This window comes from Falco biarmicus, chromosome 2 (assembly GCF_023638135.1).
Source record: "Falco biarmicus isolate bFalBia1 chromosome 2, bFalBia1.pri, whole genome shotgun sequence".
NCBI classification, from domain to species: Eukaryota; Metazoa; Chordata; class Aves; order Falconiformes; family Falconidae; genus Falco; species Falco biarmicus.
The window spans coordinates 98,605,044-98,617,248 of NC_079289.1; positions in this window are offsets into that span (position 1 = coordinate 98,605,044).

Consider the following 12,205-nt stretch of genomic DNA (forward strand, 5'->3'; position numbering starts at 1 on the left):
ATTGTAGGGGGTGAATGTTCAAACCACAAGAAAGTAAAAATATGGAGGAGTAACTGATTCTGTCACCTGCAGGACAGCCATAGGTAAAGTTTAATTCATATAATTACCAAATCATTTACATATATTTTATATTCCCAAAACTGAGATATATGTACCGGGATGTATTTAAAACAAACTTCTCTCTTATGCATTTTTTCACTTTATTAAACTTGCATTGTATTTTATGGCTGCTGTGGTGGTAGATGTTACCAGTAGGGCCATAAAGGGGCTAGACAAATCTGTGTTCAAATAAGTGGACATTGGAAGAACCAGTCTGGGGTGTCCTGTCTAGTTTTTCTGATATCACAGGTACAGATATTGGGTGAGTACAAAGGGAACAATACACACAAAATTACCAAGTCCATGTGTTTAAATAGGGTTTCCTATTGTTACTGCCAGACACAAATTTGGCCACAGAGACTATTGGGCTTATCCATTAAGGCATTTCCTCTGTTTTTATGTATAGTTTCTTCCTGCTGATATGCCCAGCACCAATCCTTCTATTATAAGTAAAAAATTTGACACAGATATTACAAAATGTATCAAAGGAGTTTTCTTTCCTTCTACTTTCATGAATGTACCAAATATGCCTGTCACTTAAACTTATCAAATATTCTAACTAAATTTTGTTTTTAAAGAAACTGTGAAAAGTGTCCAAGCAAAAAGTTCAGTAAGCACTTACAGGTTTTGTTTTGTTGTGCTTTTTGTTTTTTTAAACTACATCAGGTCTTTGACTGTAAGAAAATCCCAAGCTTTAAACTGAAAACTAATTCTGTTTTTCAGATGAATGCCTCATCATGACTCAAAATGGTTTTCTGTTCATACAGATGTGGCTAGTAACTGTTTCCTTCCACTCATCTCTTGTGCTGGTCTATGGTCTTTTCACTCTGTATCTCACTTGTACAATCTCCTGTCTTTAAAGAAAATTGTAACCCTTCACAGGTAATTATATTATTCTACTAGAAGCCAACCTCTAAAAGAAATGGAAACCTCCTTTACTTTTAACTTATTCTTCAAACTATAAAATCTACTTTGTCCTCCCATGGAGTTCCAAAATTGCAGTAACAACTATTGATTATTGACATACTTTTCTATAATCCAACCCTTACTCATGTGTCCATTAGTACACATTTCTTTTTTATATGTATTTTGCAGTTTATTTACTCTGTTTGGATTCCGTATTTATTCATTGGTTTATAATTTAGCAGAAAATGTGCAGGGTGTTATGTGTGCTCATAACTCTATTGATGAAATACATACCATATAAAAAAATCAGTATCTTGTACTAATATTCCTCAGTCTTCCAGTATGACCAAGAATATTTACTGTTTTAAGACCTGCAGTGTCAATTCTAACTGGCATGAGTAAGACTGTTAATATATCCAGAGGATATCATAATAGCCGCTCCATCAGAAGAAGCTCTGTTATTTCAAAGGCAGTATCTTATTTAATAAATGCCTAAAGTAATAAAAAAGTGTAAAAAGTTACTTTGTGTTGAAAAACCAATATGATGACACGATTTTGGTTGAACTTTCCAAATATTGTAGTAGAATTGGGAAGAGTTCGTGCTTGAAGTCAAACTTTGCCTGCAAGGACTGAAAGCTTTTCCACATGTATACTAGATACAGCTGTACTAATTTCATCATTGGCTTTAGATATTTGACTTCAGCTGCATAAGAATAGGGACTTGTCCAGGTGTTTTATGTGACTGTGGGGTTTTGTGCTACAGACAACAAAGTTTGTCTTGTTGTCTTGTCTGACTTGTTCTTTTAAATTCCAGACAAATTCTAGTGCCATTTTTCAGACAAAATACAGTTTTACACACAGCAGCGCGTGGAATTTAAGTTAATGGGTCCATTTGGACTTCCACTCAGTGCAGTTATGGGATTTGGGATGTAATTCTCTATGATGACCACCGAAGGGATACTGTCTAAGAACCACCATCCTTGCACATAACTATCTTTTCAAATACACAGCCCTTGTTCTGAGTTTGCAGAGAACCTTTCTGGAATAAGATCATGTCTGAGTGATGTTTCTGCTGCAATAAATACCATGCAATGTAAAAAGTATGGAAATGTGATCTTTTTAAAAAGTTTTTAGAGACTTCAGCAGTTTTCAGTTATAATTTGTTTTTGTGGCGTCTTCTAATTTCTGTTTCTAGAATATAAATCCATTAGGGTAACATCATGGAAATGTTACTGAAGGGAAGTTTCAGAACTAATTGCAAGATTTTCTTAACAGCGGCTACTGGTTACACAAGTCTGATTCTGCTAAATCAGGAGAGGATTATATATCCTGCTAACAATGCACCCTCAACCAGCTCTTTCCATATAGACTGGACTACCAGTTGCACACTGTGGTTGTGACAGGGTAAGGCACAAGGAGAGATTTATTTGGATATATTCCATGTCATATAGAAATCTATAGTATATTTCAAATATTTCTGCAGTTAGATTCTGAAATCCTTCTTAAAGTTTCTGCAATCAGATTACTCCTCCCTCTCACTCAAACACATCCATGAAGAGAGGTTTAAGAAAAAAGGCTATATTGTACAACTTGGATGTCTGAAATTCCTTACCAGATATAAAATATAATTTCAGGATGAAAACCAATAGACATCATGTGCAGAGTTAGTATTCAAAAGAAAAGATATTTAGAAACGGAAAGAAAAATACTATCCTTGCTGTAGATACTGTTTGGGTTTTTTTGTTGTTGTTCTTTGGGCTTTTTTGTCTGAAAAACGTAAACTTAAGTGATCAATGGCAAACTTAGACTACTGTTCAGGGTGAAATTATTAGTCCACCTCCTAGATCCTCTCTTTTCTCACCCAATAATCATTAACTGTTTTTTTTTGTCTGCTTTTTTTTCTGCAGCCATTTCGTACCCTTGCACACTGGGTAGTCAAATTAAGTGACACAGACACAAGACTAAGAACTGATGCAGAATAGCTGTGTTATCTTACATTTAAAAATGAAGACAATATTTGGTGTGATTGTGAATTTGTGTACATGTCCACACATGCTCTTGAGTATCTGTAACATGTACATAATTGCTTTTAATTATAGACAATATGTCACAAAGAAAATCTTTGAAATATTATTTTCATTTGAATTTCATTCCTTAATATTACTAAAATGCTAGATCTTTTCTTCATACAATATGGAAGAGTAAGAACAGAGACCACAAGTATCCATAATATTACTGACAAGTAAGATACATCAACACATACATGTATGTATATGTGCCTTACCCTGACACAACCACAGTGTGCAACTGGTAGTCCAGTCTATGTGGAAAGAGCTGGTTGGGGGTGCATATTTGTCTACACTTTTGCTTGCTCAGTTCAATAATAGAACATCTTTACAGGCAGAATCTGCTTGTTCTTAACCTAGCATGTTAAGGACCTCATTTCTGATCTGGGAGCTCCTCGCAGTAATATAATATACCTTATCCCAAGTCTTATCCCAAGTAATATTTTCCTTTAGATTTCACAATATTCTAGTCATTATTTGGAGGGCTGGGCAATATCAAGCCAGACTGTTCTGAACAAATGTGACTAAGAGAGAAGCCTCTCCTTTAAAGACCTAGTCCTTAATGTAAATAAAGAAACAAAGAACATGTTCAAATATCAAATAATGCAATGACTCACAAACTTAGTAATTATTTCAAAGGAATGGCCTTAAAGAAGTCATTTGACTTCACAAAGATGTTGCCATGTACTTAAGCTGATGTGTCAGAGTGGAGGATTCACACTGAAAGGAGATTGCTGGCAACTTTAGGTTTGTATTTCCAAATTAGGAATCAGAAACATGCTATGGATTCTCTAATCCATTTGGCAAATTGAAAATCAGCATTTTATCTTCTGATACAGCTGTAATAGAGAGAGAATGGAAACTGTCTTATGTTTGTTTTTAATTTCTGCACATTACAAACATTAACGATGTCCTGTACACTCTATGTAATGGGGAAGTACTGCAACAAATGAGATTCTTTCATCAGTGAAAAACTTCTATATTTGCCAAACAACTTCTGAATGTTTCTAAGTGTTATGATTAGAAATGCAAATAATTCAGAGGATTTTATTTTCAATAAAGTGTAAATATTTTTACACACACACAATCATATACCTATATATGATGCTAGATGATCATACCCCAAAAATGCAACATTTTAGTTTTATGAAGAAATATAGTAGAACTCTCTGATAATAAGCAGGCCAATTAACTGGAATTTTCTTTTATTTCAGTGTGTTGTGGTTTAACCCCAGCTGGCAACTAAGCCCCACACAGCCACTGGCCCAGCCACCCCCCACCCCCCACCCTGGTGGGATGGGGGAGAGAATCGGAAGGGTAAAGTGAGAAAACTCACAGGTTGAGATTAAGACAGTTTAATAGGTAAAGCAAAAGCTGTGTATGCAAGCAAAGCAAAACAATCAATTCCCCACTCCCCAACATCAGGCAGGTGTTCAGCCATCTCCAGGAAAACTGGGCTCCATCACACACAACAGTTACTTGGGAAGACAAATGCCATCACTGCAAACGTCCCTCCCTTCCCTTTTTCTTCCCCCAGCTTATATACTGAGCATGATGTCATATGGTATGGAATATCCTTTTGCCCAGTTGGGGTCAGCTGTACTGGCTGTGTTCCTTTCCAACATCTTCTGCTCCTCCAGCCCTCTCATTGGCAGGTCCTCAGAAGCTGAAAAATCCTTGATTTAGTATAAACACTACTTAGTAGACAATGAAATACATCAGTGTGTTATCAAAATTACTCTTAAACTAAATTCAAATCAGCCCTGCACCAGCTACTAAGAAAATTAGCTCTACCCCAGCTGAAACCAGGACACAGTGTTTTAGTGATATGCAGTGTGCTACCATCTGGAATGTCAGGGGTACTACACAGATCAAAATTCTCAATATCTACTCATCTAAAAAGGTCATTCATATTTGCTTTGAGACTAAGATTAGATGATGAAATATGTTTATTGGTTAAATCTGGTCTCCAGGAGCATTTACAGAGGGACATCATAAATTTCCCATGGGTATATTTTGGCAATGAAGGCCTGCAGCATCAGAAATACATGCTGAATACTAGTAACAGCCATGAAACTTTCTCTGTAACTTCCTCAATTTGAAGTATGATGGCCTATTGGCAAAGACCAATTGCCAAAATTAAAGAAAGAAGAAAAAAAAAAAGTATGTTTATACAGCAGAAGTCAGTGAAAGACAGTACTTTATGATTTTTTACATTAAATTCATGAAAATCAATTATTAGCCACAGCCAGGACCTACTGAATGGATCTGACCATGCTACTGTTGGTTTTCCTTTGTCAATACTTTATCTGTGCTTCTGTAAACTTCTCAAAAAGGAAAAGAGTACAGCTGAAAACTAACAGAGTAAACTTGCTTTACATGAGCAATAATTATAGAATTACTGTAGACTGATTAGGCAAGCATCCCAGAGAACAGACCTATAGATCTGGGGACACATTTATTCTCAGTATCACTGAATACCTATCATGAATATTAGTTGATCATTTTTTCTTGTAATTTTTTATAAAAATGAGTGATTCCCATAATAAAAGTTCTTTTCAAAAGAAACAAAGTATATCTGGTGGAAAATAATTTATTATCCAGAATGAATAATAGCACAGTACAGATTCACATTGAATAATAGCACAGTACAGATTCACATTTGTATATTCTTTCTCCGCCCTTCCCCCCTCACCCTTTTTTTTTTGGTGTGTGTGTGTGTAAAAAACTATTATATTTTTTGACAGTCACAACAAAAGAACAAGTGACAATATTTGAAGTGTTATAATTATTCATGACTTAGGCGGAAGAAAGCCCTCTTTCTCTCTCCACATTTGCAGGCTCTCCAAAGCATGCACCGTTAAATGATCAAACATTCCAGTCATACTTAGGGAACAGTTTAATGTGTTCTAAAGTCAATGGGAATCTTTCCACTACTCTTTGCATTAACTTGTTAGTTCATAGAGTTTTTAAGATGGGGATTGTCTTTTCATTAGGCACAAACCACGCAAAACAAACATTATTTCAATCTTGATAACTTAGTGCAGATATAATTATCATAGAAAATAGTACTGGGTTTTCAATCCAATGTGTCAATGTGTAACCTATGTGAGGAAAAAAAAACCTCAGTAATACTTTAAAATATTTCCCTTTTTTCTTTCTCTTTTCAGTGCTAGGTGACATCCCAGCCTCTGTTACATTAACTTGCCTTTGGTATTGACTTTAGCAGTGCCAAGATTTTTCTGAAAGTATCAGTCTAACACACAATTCTACATGATTTTATTTAAGGTAATTTGATGCTATAATATTTTTCAATTTTTTCTAATTGGTTCCCATCACCTACTTTCTAACAAATTTTTGACTAAAACACAATGAAATAGATGTTAAATACTGAAAGATAGATGAAATTAGATAAAGTATTTTACAATGCTTCAGACTTGCAAATAATCCATAGGATTCCTATAGGTTGGAGCTCGTTTACCAGATAGCACCAAATGTTTACCATAAGATATATTACAAGTTGGTTTTGTTTGGTTTTGTTTTGTTTTTTTCTGTATTCAGAAGTATAACCTGTCAAAAGAATATGCCTTTTGCCTGGAAGTCTAAATATTTTTAGGTCAATTGATTCATATCTACTGCTTACTGTGCATTATTAGGTTAGTCAGCTGCTGACAAATTTTACATAGATTCCAAATAAGGTTATTTTTATATCACTGTTTACAAATCTGAGTTCTCAGCTGGGTTTAGGGAGATTAGAAAGCATAAACCATTAAAAAAAAAAAAATCATGAAGATGTGTCAGCTTGTGGTAAACCAGCAAATCTGTTATCATCTTTGGTTATCTTCTGTGTGTTTTGAACATAAATGTTGCCTATGGCTAAAATTACTCAGTAGAGACAAACAGTAGACACACATGGTATGTCCATACCATGCACAGTGTTCAACATACAAATTGGATTTTGGGTTCTAGTTGGATTCAGCTGGCCTCTAGCACAGCCTTAGGTTTTATGTCATCTGCACTGACAGACAGAAATGCCCAAGGAGCTGCTCTGCCAGAAAGGATCACAATGTCTCCTGCTCAAGCCCCCCTCTAACATACCGTCATGTCTGGAGGTGGCAAAAAGTCAATGTTCACTTGCACAAAGATACTCCTGCCTGAAGATACCATTCAGTTCCTTTACATTGCCAGACTGAAACAAGCTGTATTTTTGAGGGGTAAAGCCTGGACTTTAAATGGTTTAAAACATGTCTGCAGTAAGAACATAGTGCTCCCACAGCTAATCGAGTCAAGTCCAAAGGGATCCATAAATGGGAGTTTTTTGTCTTATTCACCCACAGCCTGATGTAAAAAGGTAAACTGTTGTAAACTGTTGTTATAACACAAGTTGCCACTTATAGCTGTGAATCCTAGTCTCAGTTAACAGAAAAATGGTAAACTCTGAAAACTGAGGAGCAGATGTGCTACCCATTCTATTGACCTTGCTATAATATGGCAGCACCTCACAGAGCAGCACAACAGACAGCTATATGTAGTAACCTGCTGAATAATCAAATCTTGTAAGCCAGAATGCTTAGAAACCACCTTCTGAAAAGACCTAAACAGCTGCTTGTATTGTTCAAAGGTATCAGCTGCTATTTGAAAGCTTGCTTCCTCCAAACCAAACTTTTGCAAGCAGAAACATTGCTTTCAGTTTTATGTGACCTTACCAAGACACACTTAACTTCATATAACCTCAGGGCTTCAGCTGGATTGCTTTTGCTTAATTATTTATTTATTATTTCTCTAGACACCTAAAAACCCAGTTATGGTGGCTTCACTCTGCAGGTTAAGTAGGAGAAACAACGCAGTCCAATGAGAGCTAAGCCACAGCTTTCTTTGGAGTCCTCTCAAAGTATTTGATGATAATATCCATCGTTAACAGAGTGCTAATACAGTATTATTCCCAAACTGCAAAGGTCAACCCATGTGGAGACACAGCAGCAACAGTGTCGATGCTAGCTGTTATTTTGCATTTCAAGGAATCCAAGTTTGAGAAATTATTTATGTAAGTTATCATCTTTAAAAAGAGCTATCCAAAAAAGAGGAAACAAGCTTTTTTTAAAGTATTGAACTAACAATTATTCAAAATGTGTAGGAAAACTACATGCATGCTCTGTTAATATTGTCCAGAATATAGCATTTTTTTCCCAGCTTGCTAACTTAACTGACTTGGTTGAAGTTGAGGCAAACTGCAGTTTTTTCCAAATTTGGTCTTGACGAGTGCACTTCTAGCAGTGGGTTACAAAATGTTTTGTGAGTCATGTCAAATAGTGATAGAAATCCACTGCTTTCACCTCTCTCTCTTGAGTCCAGTGAGTGATCAAGGGGTGCTGAGAGACAGTAACTGCATTTGATCATAGCAGATTGTTTTCACTCACCCTGCTGGCAGCATGGAATGACTGACAACCATACAAGGAAATAATAAGTGCTAAAAGGGGCAATGATATGTTGGGAGAAAGGAAAAGAGAGAGCCAAAAATCACTCTGTTGTTAAAAATTTGTAGGTGATGGCTGTAATAGTTGCTTACCACTTTTCAAAAGTGTTTTTACTATAATCTTATACAATCTATGCTTCCACTTGCTGCATCCACCAGTTGTCATATTAAATATGTGTAATAACTGCTTTCAGGGTAGACACTGCCTTTTTTATGTGATTGTACTAAGCCTCATGGGATGAAACTGCAATAAATGTAATTGTTAATGCAAATAAGATATCAGTTAATATTACAGATTTATTAATAATATGAAGTCAGGAAGGGCAGGTGACGACCAGCTAGGCCTGTCATTAGGGATGGCATTTTGCACAGTTCACCTTTTTTAAAAGGATAATACAATGCATCTTTTAATTTACAGTCCTGTAAAGAACACTGTCTGTGGTGGTGTTTGACAAAGAATTAGGAGATTTTTTTTAGATTGTCTAGTCTTATATGTATCCGTCCCCCCATTTTCCCAGGCTGTCACATGTGTAGACATATCAGAATCACATAATCATAGAACGGTTTGGGTTGGAAGAGACCTTAAAGATCATCTAGTTCCACCTGCTCTACCACAGGCATGGACACATTCCACTAGACCAAGTTGCTCAAAGCCCCATCCAACCTGGCCTGGAGCACTTCCAGGGATGGAACAATTATAACTTCTCTGGGCAACCTGTTCTGATGTCTCGCCACCCTCACAGTAAAGAATTTCTTCCTAATATCTAACCTAAATCTACCTTCCTTCAGTTTAATGTCAATTTCCCTTGTCCTATCATTACACAGCCTTGTAAATGTGCCTCTCCAGCTTCCTCATTGGGCCCTGTTAGGTGCTGGAAGGCTGCTAGAAGGTCTCCCCAGAGCCTTCTCTTCTCCAGGCTGAATAACCCTAACGTTCTCAGCCTGTCTTCATAGAAGAGGTTCTCCAGCCCTCTGATCATCTTTGTGCCGCTCCTCTGGACTCACTCCAACAGGTCCATGTCCTTCTTATGTTGAGGGACCCAGAGCTGGAAGCAGCACTCCAGGTGGGGTCTCACCAGAGTGGAGTAGAAGGGGGAGAATCACCTCCCTTGACCTGCTGGCCACGCTTCTTTTGATACAGACCAGGATTCGGTTGGCTTTCTGGGCTGCAAGTGCACATTGTTGGGCCATATTGAGCCTTTCATCTACCAGCTCATCCAAGTCTTTTGACTCAGGGCTGCTCTCAATCCATTCTCTGCCTGGCCTGAATTGATACTGGGGGTTGCCTTGACCCAGGTGCAGGACCTTGCACTTGGCCTTGTTGAACTTAGTGAGGTTCACATGGGCCCACCTCTCAAGCCTGCCAAGGTCCGTCTGGATGGCATCCTTTACCTCCAGTGTGTCAACTGTACCACACAGCTTGGTGTCATCGGCAAACATGCTAAGGGTGTACACGGTCCCACTGTCCATGTTGCCAACAAAGATGCTCAGCAACACTGGTCCCAGTACCGGCCCCCTTCATTACTGGTCTCCACTGGGACATTGAGCTGTTGACCTCTACTCTCTGGGAAGTGCTGGGTCCTGTACTTGGGTCACAACAACTGCACCCACCACTATAGTCTTGGGGAAGAGTGGCTGGAAAGCTGCATGGAAGAAAAGGACCTGGGGGTGCTGGCTGATGGCCAGCTGAACATGAGCCAGCAGTGTGCCCAGGAGGCCAAGAAGGCCAATAGCATACTCCGTCTGAACTGTGTTCAGTTTTGGGCCCCTCATTGCAAGGGAGACGTTGAGGTGCTGTAGCGTGTCCAAAAAAGAGCAACGAAGCTGGTGAAGGGTCTAGAGAATAAGTCTTGTGGGGAGCAGCTGAGGGAACTGGGGTTGTTTATCCTGGAGAAAAGGAGGCTCACGGGGAGACTTTATGACTCCCTACAACTACCTGACAGGAGGCTGTAGGCAGGTGGGGTAGGTCTCTCCCAGATAGCAACTGACAGGACAAGAGGAAACAGCCTCAAGCTATGCCAGGGCAGTTTTTAGATTGGATAATAGGAAAAACTTCTTCACCAAAAGGGTGGTGAAGCAGGCTGTGCAGGAAGATGGTGGAATCTCCATGCCTGGAAGTGTTTAAAAAATGTGTAGATGTCATGGTTTAGTAGTGGGCCTGGCAGTTAATGGTTGGACTCAATTATCTTAAATGCCTTTTCCTACATAAACAATTCTATGATTCTTTGAGTGCAACCATCCAGCCAATTCCTTATCCACTGAGTGGTCCATCTGTCAAATCCATGTTTCTCCAGTTAAGAGATAAGGATGTTGTAAGGGAGTGTCATATGCTTTGCATAAGTCTTTGAAGTCTATGGCCGGATTTAATTCTATCAGAGCTTTAGCCTTCTAACCTGATCCCTGGCTGCTCAGGCAAATTCTCTGTATTCCTCCAAGGCTACCTGTCCTAGCTTCCACCCTCTGTAGACTTCCTTTTTGTGTTTGAGTTTGTCCAGGAATTGCTTGTTCATACATGCAGGTTTCCTGGTGTTTTTGCCTGACTTCCTCTTTGTTGGTTTGTTTGCTCCTGAGCTTGAAGGAGGTGATCCTTGTATACTAACCAGCTTTCTTGGGCCCCTCTTCCCTTCAGGGCTTTAACACATGGTACTCTACCAAGCAGATCCCTCAAGAAGGCAGAGTCTGCTCTTCTGAAGTCCAAGGTAGTGAGTGTGCTGTGTGCCTTCCTTGCTGCCCTAAGGATCTTGAAGTCCACCATTTTATGGTCACTGCTGCCAAGGCTGCCCTTTAGCTTCACATTCCCCACTAGACCCTCCTTGCTGGTGAGACCAAGGTGTAGCATAGCACCTTTCCTTGTTAGCTAGTCTGCCACTTGGAGAATAAAATTATCATCAAAACACTCCAGGAACCTGCTGGATTGCTTATGCCCTGCTGTGCTGTCCCTCCAACAGATATCAGGGTGGTTGAATCCCCCATGAGAACCAGGACTTGTGAATGTGAGGCTGCTCCCATCTGCCTCGTGTTTGATCTTCCTGGTTGGGTGGCCTGTAGCAGATGCCATAAACTCCGGGTTGATCAGCTCCTCATCCATCCCCAGGTGGAGCTCTGAGCACTCTTGCAAGTCACTGACATAGAGGGTGACAGTTCTTTCTCTTTTCCCCTTCCTGTCCTTCTTAAAGATCCTGTATCCTTTATTTCCAACACTCCAGTCACAGGAGCCCTCCCACCACGTCTCTGTGATGCCAATAAGATCTTAGCCTTGCGGGCATGTGCATGTCCATAACTCCACTTGTTTATTCCCCATGCTACATATGTTTGCATAGAAGCATTTAAGGTGAGCCCCTGATGAAGCTGACTACTAAGCAGTAAGACTGGTTGGAGTGGCTGGAAATCCCTTGTGCAGCTATATAAGACAAAGAAACTAAGCAAGATTGACTTTTCATTACTTGGCATGAATTTAACACAGCTTTAAGTCAAAACAAGCAGCAGAGCCATCAAACTAATGGAACACATGATTAAATAAGTGTGCTTACTTACATTTATTACATATACCCATATTAGTTTTAAACATGTGTACTGTGATGGTATCCAAAGACTCCTATCAAAGTTAGGACCTGAGTGGAGATAGGTAAGAAAATATCTCTCCCAGAGAGTTATGTTCTAA